We start from the raw sequence: 12870 nt of genomic DNA, 5'->3' as shown, positions 1-12870 counted from the left end.
TGTATAGCCTCCACATTGACTCAGTACCGGTACCCCCTGTATATAGCCTCCACATTGACTCAGTACCGGTACCCCCTGTATATTGCCTCGTTATTGTTATGTACATTTCTTGTGTTGCTTTTTGATTGTTTTTTTAAACTTTCGTTTATTTAGTAAATATTTGATTAACTCTATTTATTTTACTGCATTGTTGGTTAAGGGCTTGTAAGTTATCATTTCACCGGCAACGTCTACACCCATTGTATTCGGCACATGTCACAAATCACATTTTATTAGATGTGTGTGTCTCTATCTGGGTTCAAGCTTCAGTCCAGTCAGATACTGCTCCTATCTCGCGTTACCTGGGGGTGAAAACGTGAAATGTGTTAACTTTAATGTTTCTGAACTAGCTAAACCTTGGCTTCATGTTGATMTCTGATTGGTTCAGGGATAGATTTGGCTAAACTGACAGCACCACCGCAGCAGTCTAACTAAATAGTGCCGGTTCACTGCACTACAATAACCTGTCACTATTGTAAAGACACAGATAAAACGGGACTTAATTATAAAGCATTGTTGGTAAAGGAAGAAAGACATCTCGCTAGCTAGCAAGACAAAAAATACCTTTAAGGCTAGGGTATTCTCAATACAGCCAATTTGATAGAGCATTGACAACCCCCCTTGGATAGATTAGACTACAGTGAGGCTACTAGAACAGGTCTTGGTGAGAATGTCCACTGTCAAGATGGATCCTCAATGTATATTGTCTAATGAAATAAACACATTTTGCCATAAACATTACATAGGCTAAACTTACATTTCGGTGGGAGTGGATAACTAAACATTTTTACTTTACCAAACAACTATGGGAAAGGGGCATCTTAAAAGACCAGCCATAACCTATTCGCTCATTTAAACTGGTACATTCTTAATGAACAGTGCTATCACAATCTCTGACATTTTTTTAAACAAATAATCAAAGGCGCGCACCTTGTGATTTCAGTTGYGCGCAATCACCTATGTGCCATGCCAGCCGCGGTAACAGGTTTTGCGATACCAAACCAACGAAATACAAGAGGTAAACGTATCCAAATAAATTATAGCCTAATAGTAACCAGACTATGGTGTTTGTTATAACAAAATRTCTTAAAAATACAATGTTAACTCGCTTTAGTGATATTATAGGTAGCAAACAATTTGTTTGTGGGGAGAAACCGAGGAAATTAGTTMATGTACATCGTCATCGCCATACAGTAATCGGTCTTGCCTTGGAATGTTTAGGTGATTTGGGTAGACTTCTCTGTAAGGCTAGTGGGCTTCATACTATACTTCGCTGTGGTTTTCAGGGCAATAGGCTATCACCTGTAGTAGAGTAATYCACTAGTCAAACACCTGTTAAGACACGTTGTTAGACCATTTTACACCAAAACGTTCATCATGGAGTTATGTTTGGTCTTCAAAATGTATACATTGTTGCAGAGTGATKACACGCAATTGTAAAGCACAACGGTTACATGCTGACACCCCTTCCTGCTTCTCACGCCTGGCTTGTGAAGAYGTTGCTTGCAGGGTCTCAACTGCGCATGCTCCATGTAGAAGCGTTGTAATTTMGTCCTGTCAAAATTTACAAATTGAACATCGTTTCCGAGTTTGATAGATTTTTGATGGTAGTTAAACTGTTACGCCAAYGTAGTTCTCCCTATTTGCTCAAATTACACAGCCGTTGCAGATGAGATTAACAAATGAAGGGGACAAACCAGGAAATGATTTGTGTAATGCCCAGCGTGCATTTCGTTTACGTGAAGAAATAATGAAGTTACAAAGTATGACACTTACCAAACGTCTCTCTTAATTTGCATTGKTGGACTGTAATATCTCTGTGTTCTGTCGGCGGTATAGAGCAGTATAGAGCTTTGATGTTTATTTTTGTTTTTATTAACCATGACCCTGAATAGTAAAGCCGAGAACAGGCTGKGAATGGTTTTAGTGAATCKGTAGTACACTCTGGTTTCTCTTCAGATCGCATAAATCTTTCGCCTTTTACTAAAGATTTCCGTGGAGAGGAACATTATGAGTATCAACTAATTTTTTGATGCCCGGCCTCACGGCTGGGCTTCCTACACTTGTTAATAATAATAATAATATTCTGTATGTAGTTAATGTTGACCTGTTTTTTTATATATTTTTATTTCACCTTTATTTAACCAGGTAGGCTAGTTGAGAACAAGTTCTCATTTACAACTGCGACCTGGCCAAGATAAAGCTGTGCAACACAAACAGAGTTACACATGGAATAAACAAACATATGATCAWTAATAAAATAGAAAAAGTCTATWTACAGTGTGTGCAAGGGAGGTAAGGCAATAAATAGKCCATAGTGGCKWAATAATTACAATATAGCAATTAAACACTGGAGTGATAGATGTGCAGAAGATGAATGTGCAAGTAGAGATACTGGTGTGCAATGTTGTAGGATGGGCTATTTACAGATTGGCTATGTACAGGTGCAGTGATCTGTGAGCTGCTCTGACAGCTGGTGCTTAAAGTTAGTGAGGGAGATATGAGTCTCCAGCTTCAGTGATTTTTGCAGTTCGTTCCAATCATTGGCAGCAGAGAACTGGAAGGAAAGGCGGCCAAAGGAGGAATTGGCTTTGGGGTTGACCAGTGCAATATACCTGCTGGAGCGCGTGCTACGGGTGGGTGCTGCTATGGTGACCAGTGAGCTGAGATCAGGCAGGGCTTTACCTAGCAAAGACTTATAGATGACCTGGAGACAGTGGGTTTGGCGACGAATATGAAGCGAGGGTCAGCCAACGAGAGCATACAGGTCACAGTGGTGGGTAGTATATGGGGCTTTGGTGACAAAACAGATGGCACTGTGATGGACTACATCCAATTTGCTGAGTAGAGTGTTGGAGGCTGTTTTGTAAATGACATCGCCAAAGTCGGAGATCGGTAGGATGGTCAGTTTTACGAGGGTATGTTTATTTGGGGAACTTTAAATTGGAGCATCAGAGAAAAATGCAGCACTCACTCACAGTCAGAGTTCTGGTGTCTTCTCAGTTAAAAGCAGGGGCAACTTCATGCAATGTGGTTTGAAAAAATGTGATAGGTGGTGAATTATATATAATTGTGATTTACTGTATTTTACAGTATCCAATACTAATATACAGGCAACTGGCAGCTTGTAAGTTACTGTAAAACAACAGTACAGTGCATTACTGTAATCTTATTCCAGTAATTGTAACCAATGACTGGATTAATTAATTCAATTCATTGAGGGGAGATCGGGTGTTTATTTTATTTTAATTGCATGGCATTGGTGCAATCAGGTTGGCTGCTAGCTAATGGGTTTGCATATTACAGCATATCAATTGAATGCCAGTTTGGAAGCCTTCATTAAGGCCTAGAAGGGCAGATGCTATAAAAACCAATTGCATACTCCTAGCCTCCTCACCTCATTCTAAAAACCCATTGGAGGAGAAAGTCAGAGGGGAGGGAAAGAGTATGCAATTGAGATTCTCCCAGTGACCATAGCGCAAAACAGACCAAAGGACTTGGCAAGWACTCAGCAAGGTGTGAGACTTGCTGCCACTCCAATCTGTCCGCTATACACGTTTAATTGATGGGGTACTACTACCACATATCAGTTGAATTTGTACCGCATTCTAACGGGTGGCACAMATGTAGCCTCTTACAAGGCATGCCTCAAAATATGTTAATGAGCCAGAAACGACATTACCATGCCACCACTAGTAGTCAAAATGTTTTTGCCACTCAAAAAATATGGTACGGTACTGTATTCTGTGGAGTAGAATTACACCATTCTATATACAGCAATTATTTCCCTGCCCACAACATTTCCCCACAATGCACCATAATCTACTGTATGCTGCAGTATACATTTACATTTACATTTAAGTCATTTAGCAGACGCTCTTATAATGCTTCACAGTATTTTACTGTCATACAAATKTACCATATAAATCAGTTTTCCATTACAGTGTAATATTATGTGTAATACATTTTCTAAATCATATAAATGTTGTACACACCTTGTTTGGTTGGTTYACTTCAGACCTTGATGTCTCAAACCGATCACTCAGAATTGAAAAAGTTGCCTGTTGCCAATCCCACAGTGCTGTGCGGTTACAGTAATGTACTGTTAAACCAAAGTTTCTTTAGAATTTCCAGTATAATTTACTGTTTATGCCTAAAATCACCCAGAGAGTGTTGTCATTTATGGCAATTTACTGTAAATAATTAATACGGTACTTTACTGTTAGTTTGATTGTATAAYCCTGTCAAAACAACAAGATAGTTTTACAGTGCATGTGGCACTGGCAGTAGGCTACATTCTTTAGAAGCAGTAGGAGACATTGGTCCAATACGTGTTGTTCTGTGATTAGGCTGAAGTGGTTATGTAGTTAGGTTGTGTGTGTGTGTGTGTGTGTGTGTGTGTGTGTGTGTGTGTGTGTGTGTGTGTGTGTTGTGTGTGTGTGTGTGTGTGTGTGTGTGTGTGTGTGTTGGTGTGTGTGTGTGTGTGTTGTGTGTGTGACCAGTGTGTATTCTACCGGTATGTATAGGTTGTGCATGTGTGTAGCAATAGTTTACCAGTGAGCAGAGGGAAGTGTGTGGATCTGGTGAGAGAGATAAGATAATACATTGCGTATCTGTCCTCACTCTCTTATTGAGGTTTATTATACATGCAGATAGGCCCTGTTCTACCTTCTCATCAACACGATCAGTTATATGGTTCAGGTGAATTGATCTGAGGAATTTGTGTGTGTTTTTGTACTGTTGTGTCTCTGTTTTTGTGTAGTTGTTAGTSATTAGTATTTGTGAATAATTATGAATGATTAATTTAATTTGACCAATATTAAAATACTTTGCTAATAACCTCTACTGCCCACCAGGTGGCGACRGTACTTCATTGAGACGTGGGAAGTGTGAAACTGCTGTTGAACTGGGATGCTGTTGAATCACTGGGAGAATCTCCATTGSATTTCCTTGATTCCTCGTSTCCTCTCTTCTCGCCTCCTTCTCATAACCCATTTCTTAAGAAAGTCAGAGGTCCTTCTCCTCTGACCTTCTCGTCCAATGGTTTGTGAGAAGGAGACAAGGAAGCGCATGCGAGGAATCGGGGAGTTGCTCATCAGGTAATTCCCACCTCCTCCCAGACATCCACAATTCCACCTCTTTTCCTCCATCTCTGAACTCATCCCTCCATTCTATATCTCTCCCTCGCTTCCTTTCATTCCCTGTCTTTCTCTCACAATGAATGTATGACATTATCATATATTAATATATTGACACTAAATGTATGTATGTATGTATGTATGTATGTATGTATGTATGTATGTATGTATGTATGTATGTATGTATGTATGTATGTTTGTATGTGTGTATGTATGTATGTATGTATGAAATGTAAGGTAATGTATAGCAGAGACTGGGGTGTACACACTGTGCTGTGGTGGCGGAGGAATACTCAACGGCTCTGGGGAAGGAGATGCACTACATGACCGAAAGTATGTGGACACCTGCTCTTCGAACATCTCATTCCAAAATCATGGGCATTAACATGGAGTTTGTCCGCCCCATTGCTGTGATAACAGCTTCCACTCTTCTGGGAAGGCTTGCCACTAGATGTTGGAACATTGCTGCGGGTACTTGCTTCCATACAGCCACAAGAACATTAGTGAGGTCAGGCACTGATGATGGGCGATTTAGGCCTGGCTTGCAGTCGGCGTTCCAATTTATCCCAAAAGTGTTCGATGGAGTTGAAGTCAGGGCTCTGTGCAGGCCAGTCAAGTTCTTACACACCGATCTCGACAAACCATTTCTGTATGGACCTCGCTTTGTCCACGGCGGCATTGTCATGCTGAAACAGGAAAGAGCTTTCCCCAAACTTTTGCCACAAAGTTGGAAGCACAGAATCGTCTAGAATGTCATTGTACGCTGTAGCATTAAGATTTCCCTTCACTGGATCTATGGGGCCTAGCCCGAACTACGAAAAAACACCCCAGACCGTTATTTCTCCTCCACCAAACTTTACAGTTGGCACTATGCATTGGGGCAGGTAGCGTTTTCCTGGCATCCGCTAAACCCAGATTAGTCTGTCGGACTGCCAGATGGTGAAGCGTGATTCATCACGCACCCTGTGACTTCAGTTGCGCGCAGTCACCAATAGCGGCAAGCTTTACACCACCCCAGCCGACGCTTTACACCACCCCAGCCGACGCTTGGCATTGCGCGTGGTGATTTTAGGCCCGTGTGCGGCTGCTCAGCCATGGAAACCCATTTCATAAAGCTCCCGACGAACCGTTCTTGTGCTGACGTTGCTTCCCAAGGCAATTTGGATCTCGGCAGAAATTTGACGAACTGGTACCTACTGTGTACCGAATTTGGTGCATTTCCCCCTGAGCATACCATTGGTTCCTGTATGAACAATGTGTGCTAGCTTGCTAGTTAGCTAGCACACAATGTCGCCCTACTGTGTACCGAAGAAAAGACACTGTCTACTGGTCGTCCCTGCCTCTCGCTAGCACAGCAGATGGGAGGTTAGGGCGACACCGTGTGCTAGCTAGCCTAATAGTTAACGACACTCTGTGCTAACTAGCTTGATAGTTAGCGACAGCGTGTGCTAGCTAGCTTGATAGTTAGCGACACCGTGTGCTAGCTAGCTTGATAGTTAGCGACACCGTGTGCTAGCGGTGTTGCCCCCATCTCCCGTCTGCTGTGTAACTTACTGAAGCAAACCAAAAAGAGGAGCAAAATGAAAAACAGGTAAAATCAGATAAAGGATCGTTTTTTAAAAATCAAATAGGGAGAGCCAACTAAAGGTGTTAACACTCCACATCTCTCAAGCCAAGTGGTGCACTGGGCATGCTGCTCTTAAAAATCTATGCCAGGACATGGATGGAATAAGCACAAACACGTTACTATGAAACAAGTCCTTCATGGAGGGGGCATAGCAGAAGAGGGAGTACAAAAGTGAGAAGACAATGATATAATTAGACAGAGAATGGAAAGAAATAGGCTGAATCAATAAACTCCCGGTGCCACATTTGTTTTGAATTCAAAGTAATAGAGGGCAAATTTAGAAAAAAGAAAGCAGTTCAGCATGAGCAAAACAGTGGCTACATGTGCCCCTATTTCTGAGCCGCTCAGATTCTATGAAATCGCGGAAACTGGAAGGGCGTAATGTTACGTGCGGCACAATACACAACCTCCATCTCCGGCTCCCGCTGAAAAACATCACCCAAAACTATACAATTTTCACAATATTTAATTTCAACATCTCCAAACACAAAAAAATGTGCAAGTTGTACTGGTAATTATGGGAAAACGGTTTAAATTTTTAATTGAATGCACTTGCAGGATATGAGTGGAAAATTGTTTATAAAACAACTGATGAAACCAAATGCTCATACAGCACTTGCTTAAGATACAGCTTAGTGGAAATAACTATGCTTTTGTCTACTTTTCCATTGAGGCTATATCTTTGTGTCACTGAGCAGATCATCCTGCGATTCGCCTTGGAAATTAGGTTCACAAAAGAAATACGCCATTAGTAATTTTTCTTGCAGCATCTGTGGCTGTCTCTCGGAACCCACAGTCCTATTAACATGTCTATAGTTCTCACCGTTGAGCATGAATGTTGGGTGTGCAGGTTTGTTTGCGTAGTTGTGCTCTTGGTTTTGATAACAAGTCCTATATCATGGGTAAAGACGATGAGAACGGGGCGCAATGAATAATACGTTGGTCTGTGGTTACTTAACAAGGTTACAAAAGTGGGAGGATGAACATATAGTTCGGTGGCCGAGCATAAGGGGGGTCAAATTAGAGTCACCATAAATACCAAAAAACCATTATTGTTCGTGACAAATGAATTAAAACATTAGGGTTACCAGGATGGTCATCCTCGTGACAATTACATATTCTAATTTAAAAATCAGAAATGAACCAATATTATATGTACCCAGGCATAATGTGGGTGTCCTGCTTCACTACAATTATATTAGTCCCATGTTGTAGGTTTAATATTTTGCAATGGGTCGAAATAAAGATGAAATCCCGGACACCACTAGACCGAACAGTTTTGAAACACTGGATTTCAAAAGTTGGAGCTGATGACTCCTGTAGACCACTAATAAAATGACGCCATCATAATCTGGCCCAGTCGCCCTCTCTGATCAATCTGGCCCGTGGTGCGGCCGTCTGTCCTAGACAAAAGGGCGATAGTCTGTCGGGCCCTCTGCCCTCTCAGAATCAATAACTCGCCCCTCCCATGCCCACTAGACTGGCTGATCAAATCTCATGGGGCCCTTCGTGTGCCCTCTCTTGAATATATCTGCCCGTTGCCCTCCTCAGCTAAAATAAAATTTCAATGATCATATCTGGGCCGGCTGTCGACCCTCCTGAATCAGTATCTGCCCTGTGCCTCTCTGAATCATATCTTGGCCCTTGTGCCCTCCCTTTAATCATATCTGGCCCTGCCCTCTCTGAATCATATCTGGCCCTGCCCCTCTTAGGAAATACGGATATATTTCTGGGGCCCCCCCCCATCCCCCTTTTTTTCTACCCCTCTTGCTGAAATCATATGCTGGCCCTGTGCCCTCTCTGAAGCAGTATCTGGCCCTGATGCCCTTTATCATATCTAGCCGTAAGAGCCTCTCTATATATCGGCCCTGACGATGGTCCCTTCTCGAACATCATAAGGATGCCCTGTCCCTCCCCATCTCAAATGATCATATCATGGCCCTGTTCCCTCTTAAAATCAGTAATCGGCCCTGTGCCCCCAAACTCTGATCATATCTGGCCCTGTGCCCTCTCTGAATCATATCTGGCCCTGTGCCCTCTCTGAATCATATCTGGCCCTGGGCCCTCTCTGAATTGTGACATTGAATGCTTTAGCAGGATTCTTTCTCTTCACAACTGGCTACGTGATTATTGCAGCTCAATGGGTGTAGCTTTTGTTGACAATTTCAAAACCTTTTGGAAACACGACACGTTTTATAAGGAGGATGGGACCCACCCAGATCACTTGGGTTTCTGGATCCTTTCACAGTATTATAAGGCTGTGTTGCCACAATGACTTGTCAATGACCCAAGCCCAGCTCAGTTAATCCTTACCATTGTGTCGCTGAGTCATGATAATGCTATAGCAAATGGGCATTGGTAGACACAATGTAAGTAGCCTAATTTATGTCCCTCTAACTGCCCTGAATGCCTCTGCTGATCATACAGCTATTGTATGCAGAAATCATGTGTCTGAACTAGGGTTGCACATTTTGGGGAATATTCAGAGATGGAAACTTTCTGATGGAATTAACAGGAATATATGGGAATTAATATTAATGCCATTTAAATGTAGATGTTTTTTGCATTGGATATATTTACCATATCATATGGAGACAGAAACATAAACCTTTTACCTTATCATAAGTAGACATAATTGCAAATGATTCAAACCTTCCAAAATAAATAAATAAAACAATTTAGTTACGAATTGAACTTTAATGAAATGAGTTGACACTTCACATGGGATGATTTCACTGAACAACAAAAGAAAGGGAATATTGAATGATCCCCAATGATCCATCGCGTCCCCCAAGAACGTTTTCAACATGCATCTGTAAAATGATTGTCCAGAAACTAAAGCTTTGGTTGTCTTCCCTTCAGGCTTCCATGTCTTCTCCCCGGACCTCCTCAATGTCCACCTCTTGAACGTCAGACTCTGAGGCCTCATCTTCACTGTCACGTTCCAACCTTGTTGAGGATGGCTCGTTGTCAGGCTCAAAAAGACTCAAATTTTCCCGGACGGCCACCAATTTTCAACTCGTGCTTTGGTGTGTGTGTTTCCAAACAAGGACCAGTTGCGCTCTGAGGTGGCTGATGTTGGTGGGATTTGAAGGATGATGGAGGCAACAAGGGAAAGAGCCTCAGATGCACGAAGTCCCTACCACCAGGTGGCTGATGAGATATGTTGGCACGACTGCCATATTGCATCTCCATCCCAAAACCCTTGCTTGGAAGTGTACTTCGCCAGACTGCCAAGAACCTTAACCTCATCCAGGCTAAGGTGGCGAGACACGGTAGTAATGACACCATAGGCCTTGTTGATTTCTGTTGATTTCTGCATCTTTGTTGCATTCTTCACATATGATTTTCACAGTATTTGCAAATGTACACAGCTTTTCCTTCTACATTACCTGCAGTGAAATGTCTCCGCACATCAGATAGTGCCCGTGGCATTTTCCAGTAAAGATTCGAAAAAAATCTGTTAAACCCCCAAATACAATTCCATGTACAGATACATAGTTAAGCAGTTAGATTAAACAACTCCTTTGTAAGATAAATGTTTAAAAATGAAACCTGTATGGAAACAGGGGAATTAACACTCCTCGGCTAGCAGGCTCAAGCAAGCTTAAACCCACATGGTAGCAAACACTAACTAGCAGAAATTGTTAACAAGTTAAAAATGATTTAAACACACTTTGCTGTAGGCTACTATTTACTAGTTAACAAAAAATTATATATGTCATATAAAATATATTCACCCCACCCAGTACTGTAATCGTAACTTACCAGAAAGCATGTAGTCCTTGGCTCAGACAGTGTAGTAGTGTGGGCTCAATAGCATCTCATTGGTATGCAAGATCTTGAGAATCAGCTGTACATGTGATGGAAGAGTGCACTGCACATGTGATGGAAGAATGCACTGTGCATGCAGAGGGTTGCAATTCCATTGAATTGGGGGTAGTTTGACCAAAATATGCCACAAGATCTAGAATTGCCTTATGTGTATCCCACAAAAAATGTCACTGTTATAAGCGAACCTTTTTGATGAATTTAAGCAAAATTCCCCAAAATCCAGGGCTTAACTTCCCATGGAAAAATTCCGGAAATTTACCGGAAAGGTTCTGACCCTTTGCAACCCTAGTCTGAACCAGATTTATGCTGTTAGCACTGAGGCGATGTGCTCTAGTAGGAAGTACACTGTGTGCAGCTCACCCTGCACTAACATAAATAACATGAGAATATCTACTTCTGCTAAGCTTCCCAGTAAAGCAATGAAAACAAACAAGCTGCTAAAATAAACTACTAAAAACTGCTAGAAATAGCCCACGTAAATATATGTAGCTTAAGAAACAAGTTTCATGAAATGAATAACTTGCTAGTAACAGATGACATTCATATTCTGACCGTCTCTGAAACTCACTAAGATAATAAATTTTGATGATACAGTGGTAGCAGTACAAGGTTATACCATTTACAGAGAATACAGAAATGCCAGTGGTGGAGGTGTTGCTGTTTTATATTCAGAACCACATTCCTGTAAAGCTTAGAGAGGATCTAATGCTAAATACTGTTGAAGTAATATGGCTACAGGTTCATCTGCCTAAAGACCATTCTTGTGGGAAGCTGCTATAGACCACCAAGTGCTAACAGTCAGTATCTGTATAACGTGTGAAATGCTTGATAATGTACACTACCGTTCAAAAGTTTGGGGTCACTTAGAAATGTCCTTGTTTTTGAAAGAAAATCAATTTTTTGGTCCATTAAAATTACATAAAACTGATTCAGTGTAGACATTGTTAATGTTTGCCAGCAGCATACCACCCTGCATACCACTGCTGGCTTGCTTCTGAAGCTAAGCAGGGTTGGTCCTGGTCAGTCCCTGGATGGGAGACCAGGTGCTGCTGGAAGTGGTGTTGGAGGGCCAGTAGGAGGCACTCTTTCCTCTGGTCTAAACAAAGATCCCAATGCCCCAGGGCAGTGATTGGGGACACTGCTCTGTGTAGGGTGCCGTCTTTCGGATGGGACGTTAAACGGGTGTCCTGACTCTCTGAGGTCCTGTGTACGAAGAAAAGACACTGTCTACTGGTCGTCCCTCGCTCTCGCTAGCACAGCAGATGGGAGGTTAGGGCGACACCGTGTGTAGCTAGCCTAATAGTTAACGACACTCTTGCTAACTAGCTTGATAGTTAGCGACAGCGTGTGCTAGCTAGCTTGATAGTTAGCGACACCGTAGTGCTAGCTAGCTTGATAGTTAGCGACACCGTGTGCTAGCGGTGTTGCCCCATCTCCGTCTGCTGTGTAACTTACTGAAGCAAACCAAAAAGAGGAGCAAAATGAAAAACAGGGAAAAATCAGATAAAGGATCGTTTTTTAAAAATAATCAATAGGGAGAGCCAACTAAAGGTGTTAACACTCCACATCTCTCAAGCCAAGTGTGCACTGGCATCTGCTCTTAAAAATCTATGCCAGACATGGACATTGATTCTAGTGTAGTCCATGTGGGTTTTAATGACATTATGAAGGGCAGCTCTGAACATTGAAACTGATTTCAAAGAGCTGATTGACTCTCTCGCTAGACAGCTTATAAAATAGCCATCATATCTGGCCCTGTGCCCTCCCTGAATTGTGGCATTGAATGCTTTAGCAGGATTCTTTCTCTTCAAAACTGGCTAACGTGATTATTGCAGCTCAATGGGTGGTAACTTTTGTTGACAATTTCAAACCTTTTGGAAACACCGACCGTTTTATAAAGGAGGATGGACCCACCAGATCACTTGGTTCTGGATCCTTTCACAGTATCTATAAGGCTGTGTGCCACAATGACTTGTCAATGACCCACCCAGCTCAGTTAATCCCTACCATTGTGTCGCTGAGTCATGATAATGCTATAGCAAATGGCATTGGTAGACACAATTTAAGTAGCTCTAATTTATGTCCCTCTAACTGCCCTGAATGCCTCTGCTGATCATACAGCTATTGTATGCAGAAATCATGTTCTGAACTAGTGTTGCACATTTTGGGAAATTCCCAGAGATGAAACTTTCTGTGGAATTAACAGGAATATTATGGGAATTTAATATAAAT

The 12870-nt window shown here is 41.9% G+C and overlaps 1 non-coding gene across 1 annotated transcript; it reads left to right on the top strand.

The window, feature by feature from the left end:
- Window positions 1-1978: 1978 nt before the first annotated feature.
- Window positions 1979-2094, top strand: LOC112068166 (U5 spliceosomal RNA). The gene has a single exon (XR_002893531.1). It is a non-coding gene; the product is annotated as a U5 spliceosomal RNA (small nuclear RNA).
- The last annotated feature ends 10776 nt before the right edge of the window (window positions 2095-12870 follow it).

The sequence above is a fragment of the Salvelinus sp. IW2-2015 genome, unplaced genomic scaffold, assembly GCF_002910315.2.
Source record: "Salvelinus sp. IW2-2015 unplaced genomic scaffold, ASM291031v2 Un_scaffold136, whole genome shotgun sequence".
NCBI lineage: Eukaryota > Metazoa > Chordata > Actinopteri > Salmoniformes > Salmonidae > Salvelinus > Salvelinus sp. IW2-2015.
The sequence above is the reverse complement of the archived record's forward strand: the minus strand, read 5'-3'. Positions and strand labels throughout refer to the sequence as shown.